General features: G+C 39.9%; 2 protein-coding genes across 2 annotated transcripts in view; both read right to left on the bottom strand.

Annotated features, from left to right (window-relative positions):
* LOC116744461 (lymphotactin-like) overlaps positions 1-13027 on the bottom strand; it is a 36399-nt gene extending 23372 nt beyond the window's left edge. Inside the window, exon 1 of the mRNA XM_032614262.1 lies at positions 12910-13027. The gene's annotated coding sequence lies outside the window, so the exon portion shown is untranslated. The remainder of the gene's footprint in view (positions 1-12909) is intronic.
* LOC116744470 (lymphotactin-like) overlaps positions 1-13033 on the bottom strand; it is a 65793-nt gene extending 52760 nt beyond the window's left edge. The window contains exon 1 of the mRNA XM_032614272.1: positions 12910-13033. The gene's annotated coding sequence lies outside the window, so the exon portion shown is untranslated. The remainder of the gene's footprint in view (positions 1-12909) is intronic.
* Between the last annotated feature and the right edge of the window lie 2548 nt (positions 13034-15581).

The following is a 15581-nucleotide window of genomic DNA, read 5'->3' as shown; positions in this document are numbered from 1 at the left end:
AGAATTTTGAATCTAAAAAGAATGATGAAGTGGTTCAGGGACAGAGCTTATTCATGGTAGCTGTGACAGGATCTAGAGTCGGGCAGTAAGGTAGCCATTGTTGAAGGGCACTGGCATTCAGCATTGGGTTGGCAAGTGCTCAGTGGTGATGGTGCCAGCATCCTAAGGAAACTGTCCCTGTGACGTCATTTTGATTATCCCTTGCTCTCTGATCCAGGTTCTCCAGAATTTAGGACAATTCAGTGAGCTACTCAATATTCTTCTTTTCTTAGGTTTCTAGAGTTAGTTTCTATTTTTGCTTCCTATCCTAATCTGAAGAGCTTCCAAACTACTGCCTTCCCATACCAGACATGTCCCCATTTCCAGCACAGAGCTGCTCTTCTACTCTCTTACCTTCTGTAGCTCTTGCCAAACCTCCCCCTATGAACAGATCTGAGTAGATCCCCGTTCCTCCCCTACATTCAGACCACAGAGATATGAAATGACTGATTTCCAAAAGTGCATCTGCACAGATTCTATGACACTCTGCTTTGCCAGCCTGTTTGGGTCTTACTGTGGCTGAATCATAATTGAGTTTGTGCCACAACATGAATATGGGTCCAACCAGCCCACCCATGGTTGAGCTGCATCTTGTTTCTCCTCTCTCTCTCTCTCTCTCTCTCTCTCTCTCTGCCTTTGTGTTACCTCAAGAAAATGTGCCAGCCTGGAATACTAAAAGCGTGTAAACAGTGAGAATCTAAATAATCATGGAAAATAAAAGGAGGACAGAAGATGGGAAACAAGTAAGTATTGTCTCTATTTTCAAATATGAAGACATGGTAGATTTCCAAATGACACAATGTTGAGTTTGACCCAGTTTCTAAAACAGATTAGTAAATAAATTATTTGCTAGTACTTAGAAAAAGAAAGAATGTTTAGTAGACTCAGATTCACTAAAAAAATGTTGTATCATCCTAATTATATGTACTTTAAAGATTTTCATTGAAACACATGAAAATGGTTTTCTAAAAATGCCAAATAGCCCTAAAAGATGAAGATTTATCATGAAAATAAAGGATCTCTGCTCACCCATTCACAGCTCCCAGCCATAGTTAAACTATGTTTAACTCTTTTAGCTATTTCTTCTATAGTTATATTTGTCTCTCTATATAGATATTGCTTATAAGGTATATTTTAATTTATGAATTTTAGGTGCTATCAGTTGACTTACTATTATAACAGGTTAGGATTTTTTTATATACACATTATTTTTCCCTCCCGTACTTTCTCCTTCCAATAGATGAATGTAGGTTGATTCAATAATTACAGTTTATATTATTATGAATTTGGGACCATTGCTAAATGCAGAGCCAAACCACATTCAATTATTACATTTCTTTCCTTGCTCATGTTTTAGTTATCCTTGTAATTTCGAATTGACTTTTGTTTTGAATCTCTCATCCCATATGCAATCCACAAATCCTAAATTTTTCCCCCAATTGTTGTATATATCGGGTAATCTATTGAGTTGCCCTTATTCCTAGAGGCCTCCCTCCTAGAGCCCTCTCCCCTCCTGCTTCCCGGGTGTTACTTTAGGGCTTCCCATTATTGCTATCTGGGGTTAAATCCACTATTTCATAGGCCCATGTCTTCCTTTTTCTCAATTTACTCCTTTTGTTTTCCTGGAGAATATCCTCAAAAAGTTTTGTAAGAAAAGATCCATAATGAAGAGGAAGAAAAAGACTTGTTTTCATTCAACTTTTGAGCTCTTTTCATGGAATATCTCTGGACTAGTGACTTAAGGATCACACACTGATTAATAGTGCTCTATGTAAAAAACATAGTGGAGGGCTTCCCTGGTGGCGCAGCGGTTGAGAATCTGCCTGCCGATGCAGGGGACATGGGTTCGAGCCCCGGTCCCAGAAGATCCCACATGCCGCGGAGCAACTAGGCCCGTGAGCCACAACTACTGAGCTTGCGCGTTTGGAGCCTGTGCTCCGCAACGAGAGGCCGCGATAGTGAGAGGCCTGCGCACCGCGATGAAGAGTGACCCCCGCTTGCCACAACTAGAGAAAGCCCTTGCACAGAAATGAAGACCCAACACAGACAAAAAATAAATTAATTAATTAAAAAAAAAAACATAGTGGAAAAATGTGACATGCTATGTAATGCTTAAACCTAAAGCATTACCAAATTGCCACAATTCCAAGATGTCTACTTTTTTTCCACATTTTTAACATTTCTAAATTTGGAATCAGCTTTAGATTGTTTACTTTGAATGTGGTAGCATATTTTCATTTTTTTTCTGAAAATTCCTATTAAGTGCCTTACCACTGGTTTTATTTTAGAACAGAAGAAATGTGATATCTTTCTTGAGCACTTGTACACTTTACAGCATAAAGGCTTTCCCCGATCCTCCCAGATCCTCCAATTGTGGTAGATATTCATAAGGTGCTTGAGACTTTTCAAATTGCTCAACAATGTTAGCAGAAGGCTGAGCTAAAACCCCTTTTCTGGGACAAAGGATTTAGGCTACGAATGGAGGCAAGAGGCCTCACCCCTGAAATCGGGGTTGAGGAGATGAGAATTAGTACTTGGTGTTGCAAGAACTAGTTTAAGTAGAGATGAGAAGATTGTTGTAAGGATACAAAAGTTACTCGTAGAAGCCACGAGCAAAGATGTGCCCGGGCCTAGAGAGCAGTCTGCATGCAGGCTTGGAGCATTTTAGACAGGGCAGGAAAGCATGTCTATACCAGGTTCTATTCCCCTCTCTCACAGCACGTGAGCTTCCAATGCCTCATGAGACTCTACGTGGTATGTCACAGCTACCCTGGTTTCTATTTTCTCTGTTCAAAGTCCTGTCCAGACTAAAACTGGAATCGCTTAGAGACCCCTAGGGGACAGAGTCCTGAGTCAAATGCTCACTCTTGGATCAGTCAGCTGTTGTCGGGAGGATGAGGATTCTATTATAAGAATACGCTTCTCTCATGTAAACATTTGTATGGGACGGTGGAAAGGGTTGTCTTCAGAAAACGGGAAAGGAATCCAAGCCGACAAAATAACTAACTTATCAAAGGTCAAAATCAAAACCGAAATTAAAGCAAAAACAGAAAAGGAAAAGCCAATAACATTCTGGAACTCAACATGAGATGCGTAGATTTAGTAAGTAACAGACAGAGTCACAAAGCCAGCTCCTCCTTTCCTTCTCTTCACACGGTTGAGCCAATCTGGAAATTTGTTTATTCCAGAAAGAATCAAAGATGACCATACCTTTGTGAAATTTTATTAAATGTGGGGGAGAATCGGAAGGGTCCAGGGGCAGAGGTGAAGGTGGAATCAAAAGCTCTAAGTTTAGACCCAAGCTCTGATTTCCAGACACCTCTTCTCGAAAGTTAATCCACAATTCCATCAAACTAAGAAGAAAAGAATTCATCATTACTTTTCTCACTTTACTTAGAACTTCTAGTATCACTTGTTTTTCTCAAGTTAAGTCATGTTTAGGATCGTCCACTCCACCTTTGAGTGCAATTGCCCTGCTAGTGCGTTAACAACTGAGACTACTACTCAATACCCAGGCCAGTAGCTCCTGAAGAATCTGTCCCCTATCCCAGTTAGGTCTTAATCATGTAAATGATGCCTACAAAGCAGTTATACAATATGTCATGCTGCAAACTCGCTATTGTTATTTAAAGAAGATAACTGAGCACTTCTGCTTTTATTTTTTTGCCCCTTAGAAAAAAGACAAAATGAAAGTTATTTCTACTCAGTTGCCCCTACCTGACAAGCACCCAGCTACACTCTGGGGAACAATCCCATACTCCCTCTTTCCTTTATGTGATGATGTATTCAAGATTTTTGAGTCACCACCTGGTGCCAGGTGTTATTCTGGTTGCAGGTTCAGAGGTGCAGAGGACAAATGATTCCTATACTTAAGGATCTCCCAAGCAAAACTTCCAGATCATCAATATCTCTTTCTCCTGCTTACATTCGGACCTCAAGAGGCAATGCATTCTTCCCAGAGCTCTCTCATCAGCTCTATTCCTTTTTCATGCTGACCAGCCCAACATCAAAGACATTCTTCTTTGGTGTGACATGGGCTGAATCTTCCTCTGCTTGACGTAGTGCCTGACAGGAAGGTTGGCGGCTTCTCCACTGTCAGTCAGTACAAAATATTGTGGTAGACCACCTTGAAGCTGAGACTGGGGGCAGGTGGTGGAGCAGAGAGGAAATAGCTTCTATTTTGAAAGTGTTGAGTGGAGAAGTAAAAGCAAAAGAGGAAAACTCTGACCTGCTCCTCCCCCAAGTTTCTCAGCCTCTGCTGTTCACCAACCTAAAATGTTACTCATTAGACTTTCCATGGGAGACTCTAAGGTTCTTGGACCCTCCCTTGAGCTGGAGATTTCCCCTGGTACAAGACCACCAGTGTAGCCACCTAACCAGCAGGCTGGGGAAGGATCTGTCTGAGGAAGGAGAGATGTCAGTGGTCTGAGGGGGACTTCTGTATCAGCGGAAAAGCTGATTTTTGTTCCACCCGCCACACCATATAAGTATCACATTGCGATGTTTCTCCTCATAACGCTTCACCATGTGCCTATGGGTTACAGTGTTCTTATTCAATGTGGTTTTTGTGTACTGTATTCTGGGGGGGAGGTGCATGTGGCAAAGGCAAACCATTTCCTCTGATATCCACATGCCCTCATGATCCTTTCAGTGGCCTTTACCTGACATCAGTGGGGAAGCATCAGCTCCATTCTATGAGGGAGGATCCTCGGTACCTTTGCAGGGTTAGGCTAGCAAGGATGCTCCTTGAACACCTGAAAACATCCTGTCAATCCCAGTGGTCATGAGGGTCATGAGGTCCAACATGTCAGTGGAGGTTATGCCTCTGAATATTTCTTGTATGTTGAGCTCCATATTTCATATCATAGCCTACACAAGACAATTAAAATTATTTTGCCAATCATTACTTCATATTTGACAAACATTCACTCATATTAGTCATTCATACAATAGACATTTTACTAAGCGTCTAGCAATTCCAAACCCAGTGATAGCACTGGAGACAATGGGTGAATCAAGGAAAGAGCTGTAACACAGAGTAATAAAACAGTAACAGAAGAAAGCAAAGGGTTCTGTGGGAGCACAGAGAAGGGACATCCCTTCTAGTGGGTAAGGGCGGGGCAGAAGAGAAAGGAGTCACAGAGGATTGATGAGTAGGGGTTTCCAATTAAAGAAGGAAGGAAGGGTGTTCCAGCATTCTGGATGAAGGAAAAGTTCAATGACATAGAGAGGGTAGATAAAGAAAATATGTGGATATTGATAGGGCAAGCTAGAGTGGAGTGAGAGATAAGAACCAGAGGAAGGAAGAGACTAGATAGCAAAGGACTTCTATTAAACCAAGGCATGTGGACTTTAACCTCAAGGTGTTTGGGGGAGCCACTGGACTCTTTAAGCAGAGTGGTAATGAAATCAGATACTAAGTAAGGGAATTTTGTTGAGGTTGTCAGCCATCTAACCAAAAGTAGTGATCCAATCTTGCTTGTACTCCTCTCGGTGTCAGTCATACTATAGCCCTTTGAAGAAGGCTTATTGATTGGACTGCCATTTTCTGTCTCAAGGTTCTGTTCCTTCTTTGGCCATTCATGAACTATGGACATTTTATCATCTCACTGAGTGCCTAAGAGGATGTGAAAAAGGACGCAAAGACTTCTCTGTGGTTTTCCACATCTCACTGCTGGCCTCAGAGGACCTCTCCAAAGCAATAAGGGAAGGTGTGTTAGAGGGTGAGGTAGCTTAAATTCTGGCCAAGATCACCAACGTTGCAATGAGTAGACACCAGTTAAGTGAAAAGCAGTGAGGCTGTCACCCAGCTGACAGAATTAGTAGCGTAGGAACATCAGACACTCCAAAGAGAGTTAGTAAAGGAATCAGAGATACAGTTTTAGCTCCACGACTAGCCCACTCTGTCACCTTGGACAAATCACTTAAATAAGCTTCAGCTCTCCCTCTAAAAAAATTGAAGACAATAATATCAATCCTGGCTACCAAATGTATTTCAAAAATGAACTAAGATATGAGAAAGTGCTTGGTATGCAGTAAAATATGGCAAAATGTAAGTTTGTTGTTGTTGTTTTTAGTGCATCTCTCTGGAGTCAGTTAAGACTTCTCCCCCATGTTAAATTTATGTTCTCTTTAGCACAAGGAAAAAATGTTTTTGCTTTTTTTCAATTGTATTTATACGAGATGATGGATGCTAACTAAACTTATTGTGGTGATCATTTCACAATAGATGTAAGTCAAACCATTATTCTGTACACCTTAAGCTTATAAGTAATATATGTCCATCATATCTCAATAAAAGTGAAAAAAATGATATTCTTCTTGTCCCTTCTTCCCTGACAAGTACTACTTCCATCTCTACTCTACAGTAGGCAATAATGGGCAGCAATATCCATAGTGTTTGCAAAAGCATACATGTTAAAACATATTAATACTAGAAGAACCATTACTTCTAGTGAAGTTGGTTTTCTTGTGCAGCATGCAATTATGCATATATTGAACTTTTATACAGTCTTCAACAAGTCAGAGGGATGTCCTATATCATTGTCTCAATTTACAGAGAGGAATCTCTGATCTAGAGAGATTTAGTGACTAACTAAACACCTTCTCTTATCGCTTTGGAGAGGTCCTCTGAGGCCAGCAGTGAGAGGTGGAAAACCACAGAGGGTCACACAGTTGGTAAATGATCGAGCGGATTGTCTCCAAATATCTCTATTCTAATAACAATTCAGCAAATAGCCATTTCTGGCACTAAATGGGTACTCAATAAATGACCAATTAAAATATATATGTAGCTACAATTAATGTCATTTTTCAGCATTTGAAAATTCTGGTGGCTAAAGATTATAATGATTCTGTGACTAAGAATGGCCAAAATCATTCAACTTGAAAAGATGGAAGTATTCTTTTTAAACGTATGTTTGGAAAAACCAGTAGTGAAATAGAGCTCTAAGAAATATTTATCTTGTCCACAATTTATTTTTTATTCATTTATGCAACAAATATTTATTGAAGCCTACAACATGTCAGCCATTTTTTCTAAAAACTGGAGCTACAAGAATAAACCAAACAAAATCTTTGACTTTGTGGAGCAAACATTTGGCAGGAAAACCAGACAATAAACAGGATTAGACAAGTGAAATATACACCAGAAAGTGGTAAATGCTAAGGAGGAAAAATAAAGCCTGGAAGGGGAGAATGAAATATTGAGGAAGGGGTCATTGAGATTTTAAATAGGGTAGCTGTTAAAAGCCACGCTAAGAAGATGACTTTTGAGCAAAGAGCTGAAGGTAATGGGGAAGAGCACTCCAGGCAGGCAGAGGAAACAGCAAATACAGAGGCCCTGAGGTGGGAGTATGCCTGGCACATTCAAGAAATAGCCAAGAAGTCCAAAGTAGCTGGTTTGGAAAATTAATGGGGAGAAGGTAGAAGTTGAAGTCGTAGGGGTGACAGAGAGCAAGATAATAGATCACAGGAGGCTAAGATAGAAAGGCAGACCAGTTAGGAGGCTATTGCAGTAGTCCAAGTGGGAGATGACTGTGGATTGAATTAGAGTTGTGACAGGGGATTGGTAAGGAAGGCTCAAATGCTGGTTCTATTTTGCAGGTAGGACTGACACGATTTGCTGACAAACTGGGTGTGGAATAGTGGAGAATGAGGAGAATAAAGATGGCCCCGAGCCATTTGATGTGAGCACCTAGAAGAATGGTCCCACTATTCACTGAGCTGGGGAAAACACAAGAGTTGCAAGTTTGAGAGCTCAGTTTTGGACATGTTAAGTTTGAGATGCTTATTAGACATCCAAATGGAAATGTCAAGTAGACAGGTAGATAGGTCTCGAGTTGAGAGGAAACATCAGGGCTGGAAGTAAATTGAGAGACATCAGCTCTCACAAACCACAAGAGAAATTGAGAAGTAGTCAGAAACTTATCTTGGATAGGTCCTCATTTTCTGACCTATCCCAAGAATTTGACAAAATCGTACACTCCCTTTTTCCTGCAAACACGCTCCTATCTTGGTTTCCAGGACACCACATAACTTTCTGACTACTTCTCAATTTCTCTTGCTGGTTCTTCCTCATCTTCCCAACCTGAAGACCTTGGAGTGTCCTAAGGCTCAGTCCTCGAACCTCTCTTCTTTTTTCTATCAGCTCTCACTACCTATGTGCATTCACCCTTTATCATGGCTTGAAATGCAATGTATTTGCTGATGGCTCTCAATTTATTTCCAGCCCTGATGTCTCCTCTCAACTCGTGACCTATATACTTGTCTACTGAATAAAGAAGATGTGGCACATATACACAATGGAATATTACTCAGCCATAAAAAGAAATGAAATTGAGTTATTTGTAGTGAGGTGGATGGACCTAGAGTCTCTCACACAGAGTGAAGTAAGTCAGAAAGAGAAAAACAAATACCATATGCTAACACATATATATGGAATCTAAAAAAAAAAAAAAAAGTGGTTCTGAAGAACCTAGGGGCAGTACAGGAATAAAGACGCAGACGTAGAGAATGGACTTGAGGACACAAGGAGGGGGGAAGGGTAAGCTGGGACGAAGTCAGAGAGTGGCATGTACTTATATATACTACCAAATGTAAAATAGATAGCTAGTGGGAAGCAGCCACAAAGCACAGGGAGATCAGCTCCGTGCTTTGTGACCACCTAGAGGGGTGGGATAGGGAGGGTGGGAGGAAGAGGCAAGAGGGAGGGGATATGGGGATATATGTATAGACGATTCACTTTTTTATAAAGCAGAAACTAATACACCATTGTAAAGCAATTATACTCCAATAAAGATGTTTAAAAGAAAGATAGAAAAAAAAAAGAAACAGAAAATGAGGACTTAGAAATGACTGTTGAGTTTCATAACACAGGTGACCAACCATGAGAGGAAATATTTCATTGGACTGGCAGGAGCAAAAACCTACTGACAAGGGTTCAAGAAGGCCTGGGAGAAGAATTAGAGGCAGTCAGTATATATAATTCTTTAAGAATAGTTTTAGACTTAAGGTGCCTCAAAAGTGTCACTATAGAGGCTTGAAGAGAAAAGGACTATAGCCTAAGAAGGAAGTGGAGTCAAGAAAGGGTTTTTGTTTATTTTAATTTTAAATGGGAGAAATAACATCAAGGTTGTATGCTGATGGGAATAATCTAGTGGAAAGTTTAACAATTAGTATAATACTCAGTGTATCAGCCATATATATTTGCCTTCCTTCTAACAATTTGAATTTACAAATGCCTGTCCCCTAGAAACTAGTTATGCATTTCTGACTCTTTAATCTTTCAATCTCATTACTTCCACCAGGAACTAATCATATTAGCAATTTGATTGATGATTAAACTATTTCCTGGTATTTCCTAGAACCTATAATAATTGTGTTTTTTCAATAAAAATATGATTTCATTTAAAGAGCTTTATAAATAGACATTAAACATAAATTATCTACCTTTATGTTGTAGCAGTAAGAAAAATCACTATTGATACCAAAATTAAAAGGAAACTCATATCCAGGATAAACTGAGTCCTCTCCCCCATGCTTCAGCTACTGCTGATTAGTCTTTGAACCCTGCGTATTTGAAGTTCCAGGGGCAGTACAGTTGACTTAAGAGTCAGGTGTCTGTGGGCCATGCTCCTCCCAATGGGAGAGGAACATTCACTTCTGAGGTGATTCAACAGAAGTAGTTCCCTGCCTGGGCAGTCACTTTCTCTGACTTCAGCATTGTCACTTGCTGCTACTTTAACGAATTCGTTCAAGAGAATGTCATCTTCAGAGTTGCGGTTTCCTCCCCAACTGCAGCTTAACTTTTAATACAACACCCTTCAATATTTCCTTCCTGTTGCTTCTGCCCATGCCCCAAGCTAAGAGTAATGAAAACTCTGCTGTAATTACTCCTGACTTTCTCAGCCTCTTGATCTCTACTTTCCCCTTACATTATAATTACTTAGATAACAAAATGATTCTCAATTCTCACTGCAAAACTCTTTATCTCCTTTATATTAAATACATAATATTGTATCAGCTTCTTGCTGCCTCAATTTTATTCTTTTGTAGCCTATTTCAGTTCTTTATTTATCGAGACTATCTACCCTCCTGCGCTTGATTTGTTGACAGTTATGCATTTTGAACAGAACAAAGAAGAGTTATAGGCTGCAGTTTCCTTAGAAGGGTCATTTATGAGTATACACGCACATTTTCATATATTAGATTATAGCAAGTATAGCTTAAAATCGCTCATCCTAGTAGCTAACCATTGGTAAGCACTTACTCCAGGTCTGGCACTCTGCTAAGCATTGGGCATGCATCATCTGATTTGATTCTCCATTTTACTGCTGACAAAACTAAAGATTTGGAGTAGTTAGAGCATCTGCCCAAGGTTACACAGCTAGTAAGTGATTGATCAGGGATTTGAACATAAGTGATCTGGCCTCAGTACCCACATACTTAGTGACTCAGGCAGAAGAAAGCCATTTTGCAGATGTGTAAAGGCAGGACTCCTAAAACTTGTCTAGTCGAGTCTTGATAGAGGGGAGAGTCCACTCCCAGAGATGAGAAAGTCTTGGTGAGAAGGGAGTTACAATACTCCAACAGTTCCCTGAAGTCTCATTACTGACATTTTAAGTCCATGATAACTTTGCATTCTGCTTCATAATATATCCATATCACTTTGATATAAAAGGAATATTTGACTCTGTTAAAGGACACAAAAGACTTGTGTAAATATTTATGAAGTAGATGGCAAACACTGTAAAGATGTCAATTTCCCCCCAAATTCATCTAGTATTCAATGTCTAGTATGCAATTCAAAGTCATTCCAATAAAAATATCCAAATAATTTTGGGAAGAAATTTTCTAATCTTATTCTTAAATTTGTGTGCCACAAAGATATTCACAGATAGCTGAAGCAAGTTGGGAAGAGAAAAACATAGAGGAAAAATATGCCCTTTCAAATGGTAAGGCATAAGACAAAGCTCTGGTAATAAAAAACCTTTAGCGAAGAGCAAACAGAAAAATGGAAATTATATATATACTATGAAATTATGTATATATTATGAAACTAAATATATACATATATATTAAGTGATCAGAAGAGGATAAGATATATTATTCAGTATGTTTTGTTGGAATATTTTCTTTATTTTACAGAGAAATATAAAATGTTTCCTAACTTACATTATGTACAAAAATAGACTCCTGATGAATTAAATACCCAGATTTGAAAAACAAATACATACAGCTTAACAAAAGAAAATATAGGAGATTATTACTTCTAGGTAGAGAAAAGATACCATAACCAGATTCCCAAAGAATAACTCATAAAGAACGAAACTTATATATTTTGAAATTACAGATAAACTTAGAGTCACTGTCTACCTGATTGACCTATTCATTTCCTTCATGGTATTTATCTCTTTGTGAAGCTGTCTTCCTTACTTAATTTTTGGCCTTACACTCACCTGCTGTCAAATGCTCTACCCCTGAGCTATAGTCCCATTACACTCATCTGAAGGTACGCTTCCTGAGAGCAGGTACTTCACCTATTGTGTTTACACTGTAGACACCACACCTAGAACTGTGCCTATTATAATAGGTGTGCAATAAATGGGTTCTTTGAATGCTGTTTAAAGGGTTTTTTTAAAATGTTCCTATATTTTGTAGATCCCACTGCTGTCTGTCTAAGGCTCTCTTTCCTTACCGTCATGCAAGTTCTACTGTACTTTCCCCAAATGTAAGCCCTAAACGATATCTACAAGACTGATAATTAGAGGAACTTCATGGTTACTACCAAGCCTGAAACTCTGATTTAAACCCTGTAGGCAACAGTGGGACTATTATGACAGCATCTCTTGAATGCATTATGTAGGGCAAGTCTTTTTAAATGAAAAGATACTATCTTTAGGCTATAGCTAAGACGAAAGGATTGAAAATACAGAGAAGCATATTTTAGCTTAACACTATAAATTATTTTCTCCCAGTTGCAGTCGTCCAGAAACAGAATGGGCTGTCTTGAGATGCAATAAATGGTGCATCACTGGAGATGTTTGGGAAGAATCTGGAGCGCCACTTAACAAGAGAGAGAAAAAGTAAGAAGGAATTATTTCCTTGCATCCTCAGATCTTTGCTCTGTTCCTTCTTATAACCACCTCCTCTTCACAGGACCTTTCCCTTTCATCCCACCAGGAATATTCATTGAAGTACCATGATGACAAGAGCGGTGATGAACATTGTAAATTTTTGTTATTTTCAACATTTGATGAATGACACCAAAAATTAAAGGAAGGTTACAAAGTAAAGCAAGCATTCTGTAGGGCATTTATCTGGGCCTCTGGAATACAAAGATATATAGTCAGAGAAACACACTCATTCGCCATTCTTAAACCCCCATGCCCACCCCATTGAGAGAGGAGCTCAAGCAAACAACGGGCAAAAATCTCATGGTATGGGTTGAAATTCATAGACAGAAGGCTTAGCACAGAATAATGCATGCAGCCCTCTGTCTCTCGAATCCCATGAATAGGCTTGACAGTGCACAACTGGACACATCAAAGGTTTTGCTCTAGTTTTGTTCTGTCTACGAGACCCCATCCCTTGCTGCTCTCACTTTTTAATAGCGATTTCATGAAAGTAGCCTTAGAAATGCGGGGGGGGGGGGGGTGGAATTCTGAGCATGGAAACCAGATGCTCAGGAGTTGCATTCCCATACTGATAGCACCTAGAGAGCTTGTGGGAGGCTGAGGCTGCACCTACTGCTCCTCCAGCTGGCAAAAGAGCTTCCCTTACCCCAGTCCCAGTGCTCATTGCAAGGAATCCCCAAGATGGGCCTCAGGTTGGTTCAGCAAACAATCCAATCATTTTCAAATTCCTTACCTTGTTTGATCCTCCCAAGAGCCTTGTACAGAAAGATAGAGCAGGTATGATTGTGTCCATTTTATTCATGAAGAGACAGATACAAACAGGTTAAAAGGACTGGCTTAAGTCATCCTGCTACATGACAAAGCCAGGACTCATTGCAGTCCGTCAGAATCCTCTTCTCATGCAGTCTCACCCTAAATATATATCCCGTCAGGTTGCCCTGGCAATGATGCCGTCCATGTCAGAAAGAGGAACTCTAAGAGGAATGGTTATCTGTGCCCCATTTGCCCCGGGAAGAAGGGCAGCACCCAGGAGTTCTCTAAAATTCTGAAGAAGTGATAATAACAAGGCCAGAAGCAATTCCCTCCAGAAGCACTCTCTCCTGGAGATGTGTCACTTTCACATGTAGGCACTGCCTATGACCAACTGTGGGCCACCTGGGAAAATAATACGACAGACACAGAATAAGACTGAGATGTTTAGTTTACCCCTCCCCTTGCCCTAGATCAAGGAGTAGAGACTATATCAGAAGAGAAAGTGCTTTTTCTCAATATTTGCTCTTGGATTACATGTGATATTGCAATCACACCAACCACAGTTCCTGTGCCAAATTCAGAAGTGGGACAGGATATGGAGAAATCTAAGAGAAGAGAGAATGATTACTTGAAGATACCTCTTGAGAGATGACGTACACAGATTGAAATATGCCCTAAATTGTCCAATATCAGTGGGCTTCATATGGAGAAGATAAGACTAGAAATCAGGTTTTGGTGGCAAACCCTAGGTCTCTTGTGTTTGAATTAGAAACCTGTTTTGACGCCACTTAACTTGTATCAATGCTCTGAATTCTGGACTCATCTGCATTAACCAACCATGTGGCAATGAATATAGTAAAACTGAAAGAATACTGGATTAGAAGTCCTGTAAGTCTGTGATCCCTCCTTGCTTCACCTCTCTAGAAACTGATTTCTTCATCAATAAAGCGAGGGAGATAAATATAATCTCCAACTTTCCATTACGTTCTAAAAGTCAAAGTCATTTTCTACACGTAGAAAATTAGATGGTTTGAACATCATGTTTTCTAAACTCCTCTCTGGTCCTAACACTTTAGTTTCCAAAGTATATTTTCTGAGTCATTTTTTTCTTAGGATAAACATATGGTCCCTAGTATTTCAAGTGGTCCCTCTGCAGTAAACATACAGCATAAATGCTGTGGGTTGTACTGAACTGAAGAAATGTTATGGTTAGCCTATATGATACCTTCATGCAAATCATAAAAATGTTTTCTTCTCTGGACAAATTAGAAAAGGATGCCTTTCTCTACGGAAGCAGCTCCATAGATACAGGACTAAAAGAGGGTTGTTTGGGCTGAATTTCAGCTTCCTCCTTCCTCCTCAGCTGCACGTTCTTCTACAGTGTACAAAACACTCAACTGAACACAGCAGCCCTGGTGGAGTCCAAAAATCTGAAGGTATTTGCTTCAAGCCAAACTCAAACTTTCTGAGGAAAATTCTGAAAGATTATAGTTAGCAGCATACAACCTCTAGGCTCTCTGAGCTGGGCAAAGATTACACTGAAGACTGATTTCATGATTGGAATGTTGATTTTGCTATTTGTGCTCTGAAGGATAAAGACAGCACCTCTGTCACAGGAAGCAAAACACAATCTGAAATGGTCCATTATTGAAGCATTAATCTGATTAATTAACCTACTTAGGAAATAGATTACCCTACACTCTAAGCTTCTCTTTCAAATAGACTATAAGCTCCTCAGGACAATTGAAATTCTTGCTCATTTTTATACATCCAGAATTGACTACAGTGTCTGGCACAAAATAGTTGTTCAACGAACAATTACTGACTGAACTCATTATCTGAAGTTGATTTGATTCAAATACCCCAAGACTGGATATTATGGACATAAAAGAAATGCAATGAAATTGAAGTAGAATTGGAAAAGTCAGCCTAGAACAGTAGTTCTCAACCTGCATGTGCAATTACTAAACACCTGGAGATTCTAACACGTCTCCCCACTCTGTCCCTGCTCAATCTTGAGAACCCCTAAAGGGCTGAGATTTTCCAGACACCAGTTCTGAAGGTCCTCTCTCACCTTCCACAAACCTAATCAGAGTGCAGAGACATCGTTCTCAACCTGGAAGGGCAAAGGTGCTAGTCAGAATTAGCTCCCACCTCTCCATTTAAGGAGGTTGATGACAGCTTTTACAGGAATAAGGCCCCTGGGGCATTTTGTTTGTTTTTTTGTTTTTTTGCGGTATGCGGTACTCCCCTCCCTTTTGCGTCTCCCTCCCTCCCACCCTCCCTATCCCACCCCTCTAGGTGGTCACAAAGCACCCAGCTGATCTCCCTGTGCTAGGCAGCTGCTTTCCACTAGCTACCTATTTTACGTTTGGTAGTGTATATATGTCAGTGCTACTCTCTCAGCTGAAAAAGAAACGAAGTTGAGTAATTTGTAGTGAGGTGGATGGACCTAGAGTCTGTCATACAGAGTGAAGTAAGTCAGAAAGAGAAAAATACCGTATGTTAACGCATATATATGGAATCTAAAAAATAAAAAATGGCTCTGAAGAACCTAGGGGCAGGATAGGAATAAAGATGCAGACGTAGAAAGTGGACTTGAGGACATGGGGAGGGGGAAGGGTAAGCTGGGATGAAGTGAGAGAACACCAT

This window comes from Phocoena sinus, chromosome 1 (assembly GCF_008692025.1).
Source record: "Phocoena sinus isolate mPhoSin1 chromosome 1, mPhoSin1.pri, whole genome shotgun sequence".
Classification (NCBI taxonomy): Eukaryota; Metazoa; Chordata; class Mammalia; order Artiodactyla; family Phocoenidae; genus Phocoena; species Phocoena sinus.
The sequence above is the reverse complement of the archived record's forward strand: the minus strand, read 5'-3'. Positions and strand labels throughout refer to the sequence as shown.